Here is an 18,669-nt window from a genome sequence, read left to right on the forward strand (position 1 = left end):
TAGCATGGCTAAGGGTCTGTCAATCTTATTTATTTTTTCGAAGAACCAACTTTTAGTTTTGTCAATTTTTTCCATGGTTTCTTTAGTTTCAATTTCATTGATTTCCACTCTGATTTCAATTATTTCTTGCCTTCTGCTACCTTTGCTGTTGTTTTGCTCTTCCTTTTCTAGCGTTTTGAGATGAAGTATGAGCTCATTTATTTATTTATTTATTTTTTCCTTTTTTGAGGAATGAACTTCAGGCAATGAATTTCCCTCTTAAAACTGCTTTCATTGTGTCCCATAGATTCTGATATGTTGTGTCTGTATTGGCATTTATCTCTAAGAATTTTTTGATTTCCTCCTTTATGTCTTCTGTAACCCATTCATCATTCAGTAACATGTAACATATAACATTTTCCAGGTGATGCAGAATTTTTCCTTCCTTCTTTTATCATTGATTTCCAGTTTCATTCCATTATGATCAGATAAGATGCATGGTATTATCTCCACACCTTTATATTTACTAAGGGTTGCCCTATGACATAATATATGGTCTATCTTTGAGGAGGATTCATGTGCTGCTGAGAAGAACGTATACCCACTTGAAGATGGTTGATATATTCTATGTATGTCAGTTAAAGTCTAGGTTATTGATTGTGTTATTGAGTTCTATAGTTTTTTTATTCAGCATTTGTTTGGAAGATCGGTAAATAATTTTAGATACAGCAGGAATTTGGTGTTCAAAAGACTGTAAGTAGAAGATCTAACTTTTCAAAAGCGAGTTGATAGCTAAGAGGGCCCGAGTGACTTGCTTATTATATCATAAAAGCCAAATGGACACTGTCTCTCCTTCCCCTTCCATTTCTGGAATGCTTGTTCAAATCTGAGGACTTCCTTTAAAATAAAGCACATTGGAGCTTTACTGCAGTCACAGCTTAAAATATCTGTTTTACCAAATATTTTTTTTCACACATTCTTTTTATCATGTTCAAGAAATTAACACTAAAATAAGAATCATGGAAAACCTGCAATAATTTAAAAAAATATTGAGCTAGCAAGAGGCTTAAGGAGGCTCAGAATTCAGTGCAGACAGGTGAGGCAAGCTGGCTTCAGAGTGGGAGTCTGAGCAGGCTGCTGGCTAGAGGGGCGGTGGAGGACTCTGAACATTCCAGAGAGTAGAGTAAGTGCCATGCAATGCTCCTCCCCAAGTTCTCCTAGAACACTCAGGGCTACCATGCAAATGCCTTAAAGGAAGATTCCGATCTTGACCATCCAACATTTACCCTCTTACTGTAACATTGAATTACCAATTAAATTAATGCCACTTCCCAGAGTTAATCATGTGTAAAAACGAGAACATTCTCATTTTTCTTCAAATGGTAAAACTAAAGTTATTCTTTGTATCTGAGTTTCTAGTTGTTACCCATAAGCATTTCTAATTAAAAGCTACTTTTATTATAAATGAAGAGATTTTTTGAAGCCAAAACAGAAATATTTGAAACAAACTTTACCTAAATTTAGACCATGAACTTTAAAACTACATTAAATAAGTTTACCACTCTGTACCACAAAACCATTTCATGGGTGTCAATTCTGCATATAAGGTTAGAAACCTCTTGGATCTTTTAAAATATATAATATATAAATTTGTAAATTATTATACAGATTTTGTCAATATTATTTTGACAAATCATGTACCATCCATCTTAAGCAGCAGTATCACCTACCAACTCCTGAAATATCACAATTCCATCAAGTATAGATTCACCCAAAAATTTCATTTTAGATATGAGTGAATATGTTTTCACCATACCCTGTTCTTACATATCAGGTAAGAAGAATTAAAAACAAGCATGTTTTATTCATTAAAAAAGATTAAAGAAAAAAATCATCACTTCTTAATGATTCATAAACCACTCCTAAGTCTCCTTTTTATTCTACTGTATTTAAAAATTGTTCTTCCTGAAGTTTCAATTTAAAGTCCTCTCTGATTCTTTCCAGCAATTCTGGTTTAAAAATAACATCCAATGCAGTCATTGCCAGAGCCTTGGCTGTTCGCAAAGTGTAGAACTGAGCTTCTTGTGATCCTGCAGCTTTAGTGTACTCTTCAGTATGATTCAAGGCGTTGAATCCAATGTAAAAATATGGATGAATTCCAGGAACCACAAAAGAAACATTTCCAAAATCGGTAGATCCTGAAGTGTCATTCAGCATTGTATCTTCTGAAATGAACTCCATTCCCAGCTTTTCTCCATTCTCCATGTAAGCTTTCCATAGGCTCTTGTTGGGTAGAACATTGTAATAATCATGTGCTCCACCTTTAATTTCTACTGTGCACGCTGTAGCCAAAGCTGCAGATCTGAAGCAATCTTCTGCCTTTTTGGTCAAAACTTGAAGTTCTTTCAATGAGGGTGCACGGAAGTAATAAATTAATTCAGAGTAAGAGTATTTGGTTTTACACTACCATTTTTGATTATACCATGAACTCTCCAGGTTGGTTTCATTTGCTGTTTTAACACAGACAAATTGTTGTAGGCAAGAACAGCAGCATCTAAGGCATTGACTCCTTCCCAGGGGTAAGCAGCAGCATGAGATGCTTTTCCATAGTATTTCACAGTCACATCATGTTCGGCCACATCGGGTAGATAAGCAGCATTTTCTTGGGATGGATGGGCCATGAAAACAACATGGAGGTTTTTAAAAGCTCCTGCTTTAATTAGATCAATTTTGCCACCACCATATTCTTCTGCAGGGATTCCCAGGACACTTACCTTCACCGAAGGAGGAGGCCCAGGGAGGCTCTCTAGGGCCCCCCTCAAGCCCAGAGCGGCCGCCGCCCCAACCTCGGCTATGAGGTTATGACCGAGGCGTGGCCGATGCTGGGCATCGCGTCGTACTCGCAGAGGAAGCCCAAGTGCTGCGCGCACCGCGTGGTGCTCCAGGTCTCCCATTCCGCAGGAATGGCTGTCGGCAACTGATAGTGCGGCTGCACCACCCAGGAGGCGGCCGGGGGTTCCTGCTAGAAGAAGCCCATCAGCACACGGTGGGCACGGTGTTCCTCGTAGGCCAGCTCAGGCTCGCTCCAGATGGCTTGGCTCAGGGCCCCCAGCCGCTCAGTCGCCTCGTCAGTGCGCTCTGCCGTTTGCAGTTTCAGCAGCTCCAGCTCTGAGAAGCCATCACACGCACCCCCGACCTTCGGCCGCTCCCCTCCGGGTCTCATCGTGCCCAGGTCCCCCAACCTTTCAGGACTCGGCCCGCTAGCTCAACCCCACAGAGCGTCCCGCCGCACTTGCTCACTTATTATTGTAATTTAAGAGGAGAAAAACTGAGTCCCAGAGAAGATAAGAGGTACTTTCCTGTGTAATGGGAAGCCATGCAAAGAACCTAGCATGACAGTCTTCATGCCTTCTGCCATTCTTAAATTACCTGTCCGTGAGAGGCCCTGGCTAGGGAAACTTGTATTAGCCAGAGACAGCACTATGCTCCAAAAATAAGAGAGACTCTTTGGATTAGAGAAGGCCAAAATAAACCTCAGAGTTATGGTTGGTAAGCTGTGATTATTGCAGTGGTTTTTTTCTGACATTGTGCTGATTTTCAGAGATTATGAGATAGCCCCCCATTTTAAAAACAAAACACAAAAAATTATTTCTTCATTCCATTAGTTAACTGAGAATGGTTTTTATTTTCTTTCAAGTTTTTTGCCCAATTTTCTTGATGCAGCCCCCACATTTGTAAGTTTCACTAAGGCTAGACTAGGCCAAACCTTTGTCCTCCAAATGGAGCATGTTTTTCTATTTCAAAGTCTAGGCCCACATGTATCTTGGGTTTTTTTCTCTTTTGTATTGATCATCAGCAAAACACAAGCTTGCAAAGGAAATGTCAATATTTCAGACTAAGCAGAATATAGGCTACCCCTAACTTTTTTGACCTTAAATTCAGAAGAAATATATTTGATAGGAGATATAGAAATCAAAAGCAAAAAAAGAAAAAGAAAATTACCTCAACTGGGCTTAAAATCTGAAAGTAGTATTTAGAGCTAAGAAATAAATTTGAGTTAAATGCATCTTAGAATAAAAGCAAAACCAAAACTCCAGTGAAGAAACCAAACCATAAATGTAAAAAGGAAAGAATAAGACAATTCATTGGAAAAGCTAAAATTCTAGTAGAAATGAGATTAGAAAGAAAAAGAAGATGCAAAATGGATGAAAATGAAAAGAGAAGATCTGTGAGATTTAATGTTGTGAGAGTTTCATTTGGCAAGGCAGAGGCTCCTCCATTGCCTTCAGGTTGGATGAGTCCCAAGGCCTTTCTAACGAAAGAGCAGTATGTGACCAAGCAGCATATTGCGATTTCCTCATTCCTCTCTAATGATGATGCTTTCAAAAAGTTCCTCCTTAGCTCTGTTATTTGGAATTTTTTCCCAGCCACCAAAACTCAAAATAATTATTAATTGGAGAAACTTTTTTTTATGAAAACAAATGCTGCTCTTTGATGATTTTCTCTATTCATGTTATTTTTAATGTTTTTACAACTTCTTGCTATCTTTCCCCTTACTAAACATGAATATTTTGTTTTAATTAATTTTAGTATTCACATGAAAGTATACTTTGTATAGAGTTATTTATTCAGTGTTTTGACCTTAATAACACTCTCTGGGAATAAAGTTATTTTCCATTATTTTGTTATTGTTGTTGTTTTTCCAAACAAAATCATGCTCTTTTTATGCATGGTATTATATTTGAAGATTGCTAATACAATAATGAAGCCATAATCAACCTAATTCATAGCCAAAAATGTTGTTTAAGCACCCACCAATATTGTGAGACTCTTTAAGCTACATTTTTATGCACTTCCTTTTGTTTGCTGTTTTTTCTAGGGTCTTGAATTTCCAACTAGACTATAAAATCCTCCATTATAGGGACAGTATTTTAATGCTTTTATGACCTCCATTGATATTGGTATAGTGCTCAGTAAAATGTGCATTTGAATGAGTGTGTGTTGAATTGATATAGTTCTTAAACATGGATATAATTGAGTCATGTAATGTCTCTGAGTTGCAAAGTTTTTGAGTTAAACAGTACTTAAATGAAAGTAGCTAGCTTCCTTAAAAATGATAAGATTCTTCTAAAATCTGATCATTCCTAATTCAATTTGTAAAAAGATGCATATTTCAAGAGCCAATGATTTTAGAATATCACTTATTTGATTGCATTTTTGCCATTTGACTTTAGAAACCTTAAATAAATTTTATTTAGTATACATCTTTTCTTTTTGGCAAAGAATATACATGAAGAGTTAGAACTACATACGTTCGTTTTTGGCAAGAATTCTTACTATATTGGCAAGGTTCAGTTGTTTCTTTTAAGATATTTATGTTTCTTAAAAGCTTCACAACAAACAATAACAATATGTGAATTATGTGAAGCTGAAGTTCATTCTGTATGTTGTGTATAAATTTATCTTCTCATATACTAAAATATTTGCTTTCCTCAGCACATTTGTACTGCCTCTGGTGCAATGTAAACCTTTGGAAGCTCTCAGTTTTCCTAAACATTTTTTTAAAGATTTTTTTTTGTTGTTCTAGCTCAGAATTCATTTTGTGTGGATGAAAGTTCTTGATTTAGAATTTAAAAAAATGTGTAAGGATTATAAAAACTTTCAGATCCATGTTGTTTTAGAGATTTATTGGTTAAAAAATTAACTTTTTAGTGCTCAAAGCTACTCTTTTTTAAATATTTACTTTTTTGGTGTAGATTGACAGAACACAATGCCTTTATTTTTATGTGGTGCTGAGGATCGAACCCAGGTCCCACCCGCTCTAGGGGAGCAAATCCCAGCCCTCAAAGCTACTTTTTATGTAAAATTGCTTGTGTGCTTCTCTCTTTCTCTCCTTCCCTCACTGAATCTTGATTTCTATGTTATCTATTTGTCAAAGCCATCAGACTTCCATCTGTTTAATTAAAATAGTGTAAATGAAATGTTAGTTTTGGTATAATTAGTTGGTACCTTAATAGTTTTAAAGAATTTTTTATCCATTTCTTTTGGTATTTATGCTTGTAAGAAAAATTTAACATTGACTTTCCTACAGATACTATTAACATTCCGAAAATGGTGAATCCACATAATGAAAAATTTTGTGTTCACTTTTATGTGCAAAATACAATAATTAAACATTTTAGGGTAGTTTGTCAGGGCTATTCTGTAAATTGTCATCCAAGAGATGAGTCCTGAAGACATTGTGAAGCAACTGTGTTCAGGGAAGTAAAAATATAATATACTGGAATTGTGTGTAGAGGGTAAAGAGATCAAGAAAGTTCAGATCTGTCATTATTTAGAGTTAGACTTCATCCTTTAGTTGGTATAGAATTGTAAAAAAAATAAAATAAAAGATAAAAAAATTGAAAATTGAATAAGACAGTATGTTAAATTGAAAATTGAACAGGACAGTATGTGATATGTATTGGAAGGTAATAAAAAAGATAATTCTTTTTGTTCTTTTTAGACAATTTCTAGGGTGGCTCATGGGCCCCAGGAGGAGAGATCAGGATAAGGTGGAATTATATCACTTACTAAAAAGAAATAAGAACTCAAAAGAGAAGGAAGGAGTTTAAATTTACCTAATAAAATACCTTCCTTAGCCTTTGTTTGACAACAGATAAGTAATGTGCAGATGTAGTGACAAGATGTAAAGCAAGGCACATCTCCCACACCGGCCACATGAACACCCAATAATCATCACACTTATGAACCAAAAGTATATTTATTCTATTTTTATAAGTTATAATAAAGATTGTTGTCATGATGAAATAAATGATTAAAATTTAATTCATTTTTATATAGGTCATAAAATCCATGCCATCAATTATATCTTGGTTAGTACAACAGATTGAATCATATCATAACTTTATCATAATCATATCGTAACTTCATGATATACAAAGAAATTTGATGTCAGGAAAATATCTAGAAGAATGGTCTGAATATTTCTTTTCTGCTATTTTTTTCCATTTTTTCTGAACCTTTCATTCTGTTATAATTCAGTTATCAATTTCATTTATCAATGAACATGTATGAAGTTCTAACATATATTTCAAACTAAATGTACTTGAGAAGTTCACTTGAAGTATGCACTTTAGTGTAAAACAGAAAGTTATATAAACTTATCTATGTCCTTCTCAATTCTGGCCATCCTTATTGCTATTCTCCTTTCAGTTCTCAGAATCAAACTAAATATCTCTGCTCAGTCTTGTCAGTGCCAGATTTAGTATTTGTGCCATTTAGTATTTGTACCCTATCAAGTTTCTTAACCTTTTGAGGCCATAAATTCCTTGTATGAATTTTGCTTAAAAATATTTGCATCATAAAGTAGTTTTGAGACGTAGATAAAATAAAAAATTATTTAGAATATATAGTGCCTCAAAGAGATGCTAACACTATATGTCAATAATATCTTGGTGTGTCTTTAATATTACTTGTTTGCATTTTAAATCCTATCAGAAATATGTTTTAAAATTTATTTTTATAAAATAGAAAAAATCTAGCACTGACAAAGATTGAGCATAGATGAATTTTAATAAATTTGAAATTTTTAATAAAAATTTCTGTTATCATCATAGGTTGTTTTCTGTATATGGTTTACCTTATCAAATTAAACAGCTAAAATTTATATTTCTAAATATGAAATTAAAACCAACTGTGGCTCTACAGTGATCTTTAAAGAATGTTATAATTAATGATGTTCTTATTAAGATAGTATGTCTAGATATCTATGCTAATTTTCGATTTTGAAAGCCAAGATTAAGAGCAAATGCATTAAATTTGACATTAGGATAGGATAATTTTTCCTCAGTTTGGCCCTGTTTTAAATAAACTATTCCCCTCCCACTGTGGCAAAAGATGTATAGAATTTATTCATACTTTACTCTTCAAAAAGTTCTTAAGAGTAAAGGAAATGTCATTTAATATTTTATGACATATTACTTGAGAAAAAAACATTTGAATTCTCCTTTTACATCTAGATGAATTTTCCCTCTCCTTGCATCCCCTTAAAATGTGAAAGAGCTAATTAAGGTGTGGAGCATTACAGAGTATTGTATGGATTGCTGCACTTAAGTGCACATCTCCAAGCAACATAGAGCCATTATGCAAAACTATTGTGAACAGATGATACATTAAGCAGCACAGCTCTGCTGTGTATCTACTCCTTATTACTGAGAAATACTGCAGTTGAGATGGAATATGCAAATGGAAAATCCACACAAGGTCAGAGTGAGAAGGCCGAAATGTCACCCTTTGTTGGTTTCAAAATGAGAAATCCATTTCTACTGCATAATCAAGTTAAAATAGAAAAATAAATCAGTCAAAGAAAATTCAGATATTTCTCCTCCTTTTTGCTTCTTTGTAAAATAATTCCTTGACTTTTGCCAATAGAGATAAATAGAAGAATTATATTCACTGCGTATAATTCCTCTGGGATGATTTTATACTTTTATTAATTTCCTAACATTTTTCCTCTTGTATTTACTCTAATGAGAGAAAATGGTGATAAACGATTACTCAAGAAGTCATCCATGATCATTGTTTTATTTATGCTTTTCCACTATCTGAGTTACCTTGAGAAAGAGTGTCTTTTCAATCTTTTCTTTCTCCATCTTAAGTACAACAATAATAATAAACAAATAAATGTTTATACTTTATTTTCCTAGCAGGATAAAATGATGAATAAATGGTGAAATGATTTTTATTTAGGTAAATAAATTTGTAGTTGTTTCTCTTTTGTGTTCATCTCAGGTGCACAGGGGTCATCTCATGATTTTCTGCATTTTGTCTCATGCAATTCTCCTAACTCACCTTTTTCTTATCCTTCATCCCTAATGCCCACTTCTCTGTTTATTCAGATTTCTAATGAGTTTTGTGTATGTACTTGGATAAATATAAATATGTCTCACTAAGTCTTCTGTGCTTAATTCATATAGCTATAATTCAATTTTATACATTTGAAATTGTACAAATCCAGTATAATTATCTTAACATTGTCTCCAACTTCTCCTGATTATCTCTAATTCTGGCATTTCTGTGAACAATGCCAAAATAAAGCAATCATGTCTATGTTTTTTTTCAAACTTTTTCAAGAATTGCTCTAAACTTAAATCTATGAGTGAAATAACTGGAACAAAGGATATATTAAATTTAACTTCATTTATAGTCAGAATAATTCAATGATCTAAATTTTTATTTAAGTATTAATGTTTGTATACATATATTTAGAGTATTCATATATTTAAAGATTTTCTGAGCAAGATGTAGATACTATTTATCTTATGTCTACAGATATATGGATCTCTCTTTTTTAATTTTAAGAGAAAAAATTAGATTAATAGAAAAATTGAGGGAAGTTACGGAGACTTTTTATATACTCCTTGCCCCACATGAGCAGAGCTGCCTCAAGTTAATATTCTGTGCCAATAATAATATATTAGTATTTGTTATGAGTGTGTGTGTGTTATAGTCTTTGAAATTATACTGATATAATCAATATCCAAAATAGAGAGTTTGTTGGAAAAGACAAAACTCTGAACTTGGTAAAAAGATCAGAGATTGTCATCTATTAGTGAGAAAGGAGTAAGCAAAGAAAAGAGGATTTGGTGGGGGGGAGGGTGGGTATGATGTATTGAACTCAGGGGCTCCCAGCCTCTGAACCATATCCCCAGGCCTATTTTGTATTTTTTATTTAGAGATAGACTCTCACTGAGTTTCTTAGCACCTCAACATTGTTGAGGCTGGCTTTGAAATTCTGATCCTCTTGTTATAGCCTTCCAAGCTTCTGGGATTCAGGTATGCACCCATACATCTGGCTGAGAATCAAGGATTTTGAGGGAATTTTAACTATTCTGTATGATATTCCCATGGTGGAACAATAGATTTATTCAAATTATAGTAGAAGCTTTAAAATAATAATGGCTAGACAGAGCTTTTAATAAATAAATATTTTACCAAAACTGAAATTGGAATGGTAAGAAATATACTAAAACATGCTAACTGTCATTAGCATTAGGAAAGTAAAAATTGAAAGCACAAATCAATACTGAAGGAATGGCTATCATCAAATGACAAATATTACTGAGTGTTGTCCAGAATGTGGAGAAACTGCATCACTTACACATTGCTAGTGGAAGGCAAAATACTTCCAAAGCTTGGGGAAACATTGATTGATTACAGCAAAACCTGTGCCCTCTGAACCTGGCTGCAGCCAAATAAAACTGTTTCCTGCTGTCTTCAGTGCCTTGCCTCTTCTGTACATACAACAGTAATAGTTTAAGATTCATATATTAGTCTGAAAACAATCAATAAATAATTAGAAAATTTGCATTTTCCACTTTATGCTAAAATGTACTGGGCATTTATTACATGCCAGACACTCTTCTAAGCCTTTACCAACATTTTTTCATTTAATTTCCCTAAGTTATAAGTTTACCGATGAGAAAATTATGGCACATAAAGATTATAAATTTGCATCACTTATAAGTGGTGGAAGCAGAGTTTGAATCCAGGCTAAATGACTTCAGAGTTCAGGCATTTAAAAAAAATTCTTATTTTGCTTATTTATTTTTATGTAGTGCTGAGGATCAAACCCAGTGCTTCACATGTGTGAGGCGAGTGCTCTACCACTGAGCCACAACCCCAGCCCCAGAATTAATGCATTTAACTATTCTGCCTTACCTTTTGATAAGTCCAGGGCATATATGACCCATAAGACATTGTTTAATGACCTTACAAATTACAGTGTCATAAAAACCTGGGCTCCTTTAGTTCTCACATATGAATATTGCTGAGAAATTATAAGTCATTTTTCACATACACTCCGTAGCTTGTAAGGGATCCAGCCTAACTCCCTGCAAGATCTAATTGTCCATGTAAGATTAAAATATTTTTGAAAAAATGATGCCCTCTTCACCAGTTCTCCCCACCTGCCTGTCTTCCTTTCTTCCTTCCTGCCTTCCTCCCTCTCTCCCTTCCTTTATGCATTTATTTTTTGATGTGGATACCAGGGATTGAACTCAGGGACACTCAACCTCTCAGCCACATCCCACCTGTATTTTGTATTTTATTCAGAGACATGCTCTCACTGAGTTGCTTAGTGACCTGCCTTTGCTGAGGATGGCTTTGAACTTTCATCCTCCTGTGTTGGCCTCCCTAACCAAACCACTGGATGACAGGCAAACACTACCACTCAGGCCATGTATTTATTTTTATTCTTACTTTTAATATCTGAAAAGATAAAACTTCAATGCATATACAAGGCATGCATAAAACCAAATGCAGGAGGGATATAAAACAATGGTTCCAGTTAAATCTTTCACAAAGCATAAACAATCTTAAGTTAGTGTGGACCTAATTAAACATCATCAAAATACATATGTGAAAACCAGACAGAATTAAAATGAAAAATGGACAAATCAGTTATCGTACGCTGATGAGAACATTCATTCAGGCAGCTAGCACTGTTAAATACCTCATGTTTATAAAAATATATAGCAATTAAATTATGCAAAAATGGAAGACTCATTAGTTAGGAGCTGGCGAACTAGGCAACAGCTCATCTACATGATGAGCAGCCTTCATCTAATGGGCTTTATTACAACACTGTGACATCACAACTAAAGGATATGTATTCTTTTTTGAGTGAATATGAAAATGGAACATAAACCAAATTTCAAAAATTCTAAAGAATGAAATCATGACACATATCTTCTCTGAAGACCATGAAAGCAAGCTAGAGGTGAGGCATGGTGGCCTCTGCCTGTATTTGGCCTGGGGCAAGCAGAAGGTTCCCATATTTAAAACCATCCTGGGTAACCCAACAAGATCCCTATAAAAAAGTCTGTGGATACAGCTCACTCATAGAGGGCCTTTAGGTTCCATTCACCTCCAGCATCTTAAAACTAAATAAATATTTAAATAAAAATAACATGTGTCAAAGAAAAAAATAATAATGAAATTTACACAACTTTTTTTAAAGGCAGTACAATAGTTTTAACTGAATGCTGAATACCTAATAATAATGAAAAAATAAGGAAGTAGATACAACTGTGAGACTGAAATGTTAGAGCCCCAGAGCTTCAAAAAGAAGCCTGGGGAATTAAGGAAGCAACTATTCATTTCAAGAAATAAGAGGGGAAAAAACACAACTAATTAAACCCAAAGAAAGTATAAACTTGTAAATTCACATATTTAATGGAGGAAATATTGGCATCCATCTTTCAGGAAGTCTTGAGCAGACTGGGCTCTGTGGGCATAGGAAAGAGGGGTAAGCTGAAGGAGCGTTGAAAAATTCGACCAAATAATGGCTGCATGCAAAGCACTGAGTTGGGTGCTGTATCCACCCACTGCCTTGGTTCTGAGCCTCCCCACTCCTCTGCAATCATCCATAGGTCCACCCTGGGCATCAATTTTTTCCTTGTCCCTTCTGCTCCAGGTGCTTAGAACTTTTCTCTTACTCCTGGTCTGGCCTCTGTTTCACCAGAGCCCCTGGGCTGCCAGATGATCAACAAGGGTCCACCTGACTTCAAACACATACAAACTTTCCACAGCAGGGACACAGCTTCTGCCAACTCAGGCACAACTAGTATGACAGACATGTTTGTTGAACCAATGCTCTTACTGTAGAGCACCCCACCAACGGAGGATCTCCACACCTGGGGGTTGGAGCAGCTTGTGGGTGATGGATTTTCAGACAGAACACTTTATCCACTGCCTAACTCAATTCTGCAGAATACTCTCCTGAAAGTGAAGCCACAGACATACCCTTCCAGAGTCAGGGAACTCTTCTGCCTGTGCTCTCTGGCAGTGAGTCTGGCTTGCCGATGTTCTCCCTGCTGAAACCTGAGTGTTCTCATTCACACCTTCCACTCAACTGAAGTGGGTTCCAGAGCTTCCAGGGAAGGAGACAGAACCTCTTAGGTCCTCAGTTCACTTTATTCATTTTCCATCATTTTCCCTGGAAATACTTAATAATAGGTGAAGGACACAGGGCTAAGAATATGAAATGCCATCTAATCAGGGAGTTAAAACAGTTCAATGCTGATAACAAAATTCTTTTACTGACTCTCTTACTAAACCATTCATCAGAATTTTGGTCATTGCTAAACTTTTTGTTTCCACATGTATTTGATTAATTGAAAAGGTAGGTAAGACAATATGTAACATTTTCTGTTTTTTTTTTCCTCCAAACCTCAAAATCCTTTCTCTTTTCTGACATTATTTCCTTTCTTCTAGGTAGCTATATTGAATGATTATTTTTTCATGTTCTTTGTAGGGTATAAAGTGTGTTCCATTTTTGACACAAAGTATGTGAGAGCAGATAAAAGATGATTTAAAAATTAACTTGCATTGGAGTGGGGAGGTAGCTCAGTGGGATTGTACTTGCCTAGCCATGTGAGGCCTGGGTTTTGTTTGCAAGAACTGTAAAACAGAACAGAACAAAACAAAAAATTTACCTCATTTTATTAAAGAAAAACTAAAATTACTACCTTCCACAAATTCTTCTTAGCTTTAGATAAATTTTCCTATTTTTAACATTATTAAATAATCCATTGAGATAAAAATGTTAAATGTATTCCCAACTTCACATGTAAGAAAGCCTAAAAAATGCAGAGTCTGTGACTAAATGGTAAAGCAATTACCTATCTTATATGAGGCACTGGATTTGAGTCTCAGCACCACATATAAATTAATAAATAAATGAAGGTCCATCAACAATTTAAAAAATAAAAAAAGAAAGCCTATTCACAAAGTTATTATAAAACATAACTAAATTAACACAAGAGTGAAGATTAAAACCAAGGTTTACTGATTTTAACCTAGCAGTTTTATTCTAGAAATTGTGTGAATTTTAGATTATATCATAAAAATATATGGTAAAAGTATACTCATTGGAAGAGGAGACAAAATGACAAAATATTTCACATGGAAATACAAGAAAATGAGGTCAAAATAATAGATATTTACTTCTACGATCATGGGGAAATGCTGTAATGTTTTATTTTGAAAATGTATTCTATATCTAATCATAAAATACTGTTGCCCTAGGTCAGGCTGGTTATTATGACTATGCAAACTTTTATTCAAGGACAATATTTTAAAGTCCTGTGGAGACCTATTGAGTTGGAATATTTAAAAGCTGAGAATTGAAATTTTTAAAAACATACTTTAGGCAATTTGTGTTTGAAAACATCTGGTTTCATTACTATATGAAAGTAGCCATTTTTCAAATTTTGATATACTAAAAATATAGTATTTAGAAATGTTATTAATATGTACATATTTACACTTAATTGCTCACTTCAATGATTTTTTTACATTGCGTGGAACTAAGGATATGCATTAGATATATTATGAAGTTATATTTGTGATAAACTTAAAAATATTTGTTGAAATGTATCAGATAAATACCTATAGAAATACACCATATGGCCCTGCGTTTTACACATTATTGTTAATTTTGTAACCATACAGAATATTTTATAAATTATTGACTTTGGGCTTGTGATTCACTTGAAGGCTTGAGGTCTTGATTTTAATACCTACCAGTATAAAAGCAAATAAACAAAACTCTGTACCTTAATCTTTGTGAGGTTTTTTTGGGTGGTGGGGGGTTACTGGGGATTTAACCCAGGAATGATTACTAATAGTGGCAGGTGTGAATGAGAGCACTCAGGTTTCAGCAACATAGCCAGGTCTTTTTCTTATTTATTTTGAGGAAAAATGTCAGTAAGTTGCTGAGGCTGGCCTCAAACTTGTGATATTCCAACCTAAGAATCCAGAATAGCTCAGTTACAGGAGTGCACTACCATGCCTGGCTCTTTTTTGATATTTAAGCTATTATAAGATTATGTTAACATATTGGAAATAAGAAAAATATTCCCTTTCAGATCATAGCTCTTAATAAAAATAATTGTTTTTTTTTTTGCAGTGCTGGGAATCAAACCCAATTTTCACATGCCAGGCAGGTTTTCTACCCCTGAGCTATGTCCTCAGGCATTTTTTTCTTTTCCAGGATTGAACTCTGAGCCTTCTGCCAAATCTCAGTTCTTGATTGTTGGTTCAAAAACTACAATCACTTTTTCTTTGTCATTCAAATGTCTTCTATATATTTACAAATTGCATCTAAGTGTTTTTTTGGCAAAATATCCATAATATGCAAATTAATGTAAAATTGTAAAGCATGTATTAATATAATTGAATTAATTTGATAAATTAACTTATGATCAGGTTTTTCTTTCAGGGTTGAATCTTGGTTTGACATCACTAGTCTTTCTGAAACTGTTGAAGACATTATAGCCAAAGAAAGAGAACAGAATGCATTGTGCACGCAGCACCAGGTGTTGACAATTTTCTTATTCAGCTTCCTCTATACTCAGAGAATAAATATTGAATCCTAGAGATCACCTATCTAAGCCTTTGTAATAGAGATTAGAAAAATGTATCTTCCCAAATTTAATTGATTTCCTTGTCCTTTCTCTACTCCCAGAGGTTGCTTTGTTTTATGGCACAATTCATGTGCTTAACTAAATCTTTCCCTTTTTAAAAATTATTTTTGTTACCGAGAAATTCTACCCATGGACTCCCACATATCAGAAAAGTGCTATACCACTGAATAACACCCAGCTCCCCACAGTCTTTTTTCCTCCTTATTTTGAGACAGACATTTACCAAGTTGACTACGGTAGCCTGGAACTTGTGTGATCCACTTGCCTCAACCTCTTGAGTGACTTGGGTTACAGACTTGTATCACCATATTTAGCTGCCATTTTTTTTTCATATCCCTTCATTTTTTTTATTTTGAAACAGGGAGGGTCTCAATCTGCTGGGCACAAAGGCACTTAGAATAAAGAGTTTTTTTAATTATCCATATATCCTTAAACCAACCATGAAAACTATGAAAAGTAGTCCACTTAATGTTCTCTTAAACATATTGTATCTATGTAGTTAAAGTGGACAAGAGCCTAAGCCCATGAACTTAAACTTGATAATCAATTTAATCCAATGTAATTATAGTTAAGAACATATATCAAAGTTTGTGTGTTATAATATAATGACAAACTAGTCTACACTAAACTGTCAGAGGCATTGACCACAAATTTTAGAGACAATACACTATGCCAATCTGAGTAATTATAAGGTTGAGTTTGAGGCTCATGAAATTGATAATTACAATTTAATAAATCTATATGCACTTGGCTTTCCTTCATAATATTATAAATGATTAGGGAAAATTACATAGTATTATTTAACCTTATTATCCTACTGCCAAATACGTCTGTTAGTTACATGGAAAAACTTCTATTCATGTAATCATTTTAAGAAATGAGATCATTATTCATTTGGGAATGTGTAAATAGACCAAAAAACTGACTTGTCATCATTTAACTGACATATACTATTAAATATGTGTAAATTTTTATGCCTTTATTATAGTTAGAATAAAAATAGAAGATAATTAGAATAAGCTAATACATAGATACATATTACATACAAGAGTTCGTCATACAAAATAAACTTTTTGAAAAAGTTGACATAGAATTATTGTACATATTCCTGTGGCACATTGCCACATTTTGATACATTGTACAATGTACAGTGATCAAATAAGCATATCAATGACATCAAACATTTATCATTTCTTTGTTGGAAACATTCAAAAACCTCTTTTCTAGATCTTTTGAAACACAGAATAAACTGTTGTTTACCATATTCATTGTTCACTATAGAATATAATAATTTCTCTGTCTCATAATAAATTTGATTGTCCAGTTATTATGTTTCTCCATTTTGGTTTGATCTTACCCAAGGTACATATTTTACTTGAATATGCATCAATTATCAAATTATCAATTCCCATTATATAGTTGCCTTTGATTTAGTTTCAGAGTAATTTTATCCTAGTCAGTACAATTTGTTAAAAAAATTCTCAGCTTTGATACAAATCTTAAGGTTAATATATCTCATTTCCATTTGAAGAAAGGATCTACTTGAGCAATGTTTAGCTGGGAAATTCTTGATCTGTAATTTAAACAATCAATAAAATTATCTGAATACTGACTTAAATTTTTAAGATGAAGAAAGAGGAAATAGGAAGCACAAAAGAAAGTTCTCATTTGTGAGTTCATTTTCATTAATGTAAATATGTTATGCAACTATGACTTGTATATATCTATGCTTAGTTACATGCAGTGATAATATTAGAGCTGGTAGCAAAATGTCAAACTGACGAAGAATGTTCAACTCCTGTGACTGCTGGTAGCATCTTTTGCTTTTTGGTTTTAATTCTGCTGCAGTTGTCATCTCTTTGTTACAATTTAGAGGTAGTTTAATTATTTATCAGTATGTAATCAATCTTTAAAAGACTTTTTTTTTTCTTTTTGAGAATGAAATTTCTGATCTCTTATAGAATTTAAGAATCTCTTTAGGATTTTAATTTACATTTTTAATGAAGGAGAACTTTCAGAAATACTTCATAGATTGGTAAATTATATGCATCATTACATACAAATGGCCACATAAGTAAAACATACTGTGGTGAACATACCTCAGACTTTTAAAAGTTAGAGTCCTGGTTTCTCAAAATACCTATCTATTCAGAATGGTTAGGGTTTATCCTTAGAAAAAATATCGTCAGTATTCTTCAGATTATTGATGGTGTAGAATTTTCCAAGAGTACAGCACTATACTCTCCATTATGGAGTTTCCAGTTGCTGACATCCATTCTGCATGCGGAAAACATGGAGCCTGGCTGTATTATTACATCTCAGTGATTGAAAAATACTAAATATGAAAAAAATGTATAGCTCATGAAAATTAATCAAATGCAGTTTTAGTTTTTATTAAAATTGCTTTCCAGAATATCAAATCTGTTCCAGGCTTTTGAAACAAACCAGAGGAAAGGCAGTGAAAAAAAAAAAATAAGAAAAACAACCTGAAAAGAAGTCATTGTTCTCATGAACTAATAGAGAAAATTTGACTCTTTTATTTCCTTTTTCTAAAAAATTAGTAGAGTATATTATGATTACTCCCAGTAATGTATTATGCACTTGCTAAAATTCACATAAAACTTTGTGTAGCATTCTGAGCTAATGGTACTTAATATATTTCTAATTATTTTCCATTTAGTGTTCATATGAATGTTGGTATTGTGATTTCAATGTTGAATATAACATTGTGGATCAAGAAGATATGGTAAATCAAAAAATCTCATATCATCTAAAAGTAGATACATGTTTCCTAACTTCAATATAAATAAATTTTTAAAAAATCAATTAAATCCCAGTGATAAGCCTACTTATTTCTCCATTTCAAAGCAAATGAAACAGTTTACATCTTGTTATCATGGAAACTTGTCAAAAAGGTAAGTTTTTCCTACAACTAAAATAAGAACGAGCAGTATTTAAAGGAATACCTCCTTTTATTTTCAATATAAAATTAAACTGGAGGACCTGTTATTGATAAGTTGCCCCATGTTGGCTGCTCTATTTGCAGTTCAGGGAAATTGAATAATGTAACATGATAATGTGTATAGATTAAGTGTCTTCTTATTCCTCATAGACTCTATAATCTGATATTCAAACACTATAACATGTTGCCTTTGCTTTTCTACAACTTTCTGTAGGGTCACTCTTGTTTTCATCCCAT

The 18,669-nt window shown here is 33.6% G+C and overlaps 2 pseudogenes; both read right to left on the minus strand.

Moving 5' to 3' along the window:
* Positions 1 to 1,905: 1,905 nt before the first annotated feature.
* LOC143407470 (xaa-Arg dipeptidase pseudogene) lies at positions 1,906 to 3,202 on the minus strand (annotated as a pseudogene).
* A 3,429-nt stretch (positions 3,203 to 6,631) lies between these two features.
* Positions 6,632 to 6,740, minus strand: LOC143407650 (small nucleolar RNA U13; annotated as a pseudogene).
* Positions 6,741 to 18,669: the final 11,929 nt, after the last annotated feature.

The sequence above is a fragment of the Callospermophilus lateralis genome, chromosome 9, assembly GCF_048772815.1.
Source record: "Callospermophilus lateralis isolate mCalLat2 chromosome 9, mCalLat2.hap1, whole genome shotgun sequence".
NCBI classification, from domain to species: Eukaryota; Metazoa; Chordata; class Mammalia; order Rodentia; family Sciuridae; genus Callospermophilus; species Callospermophilus lateralis.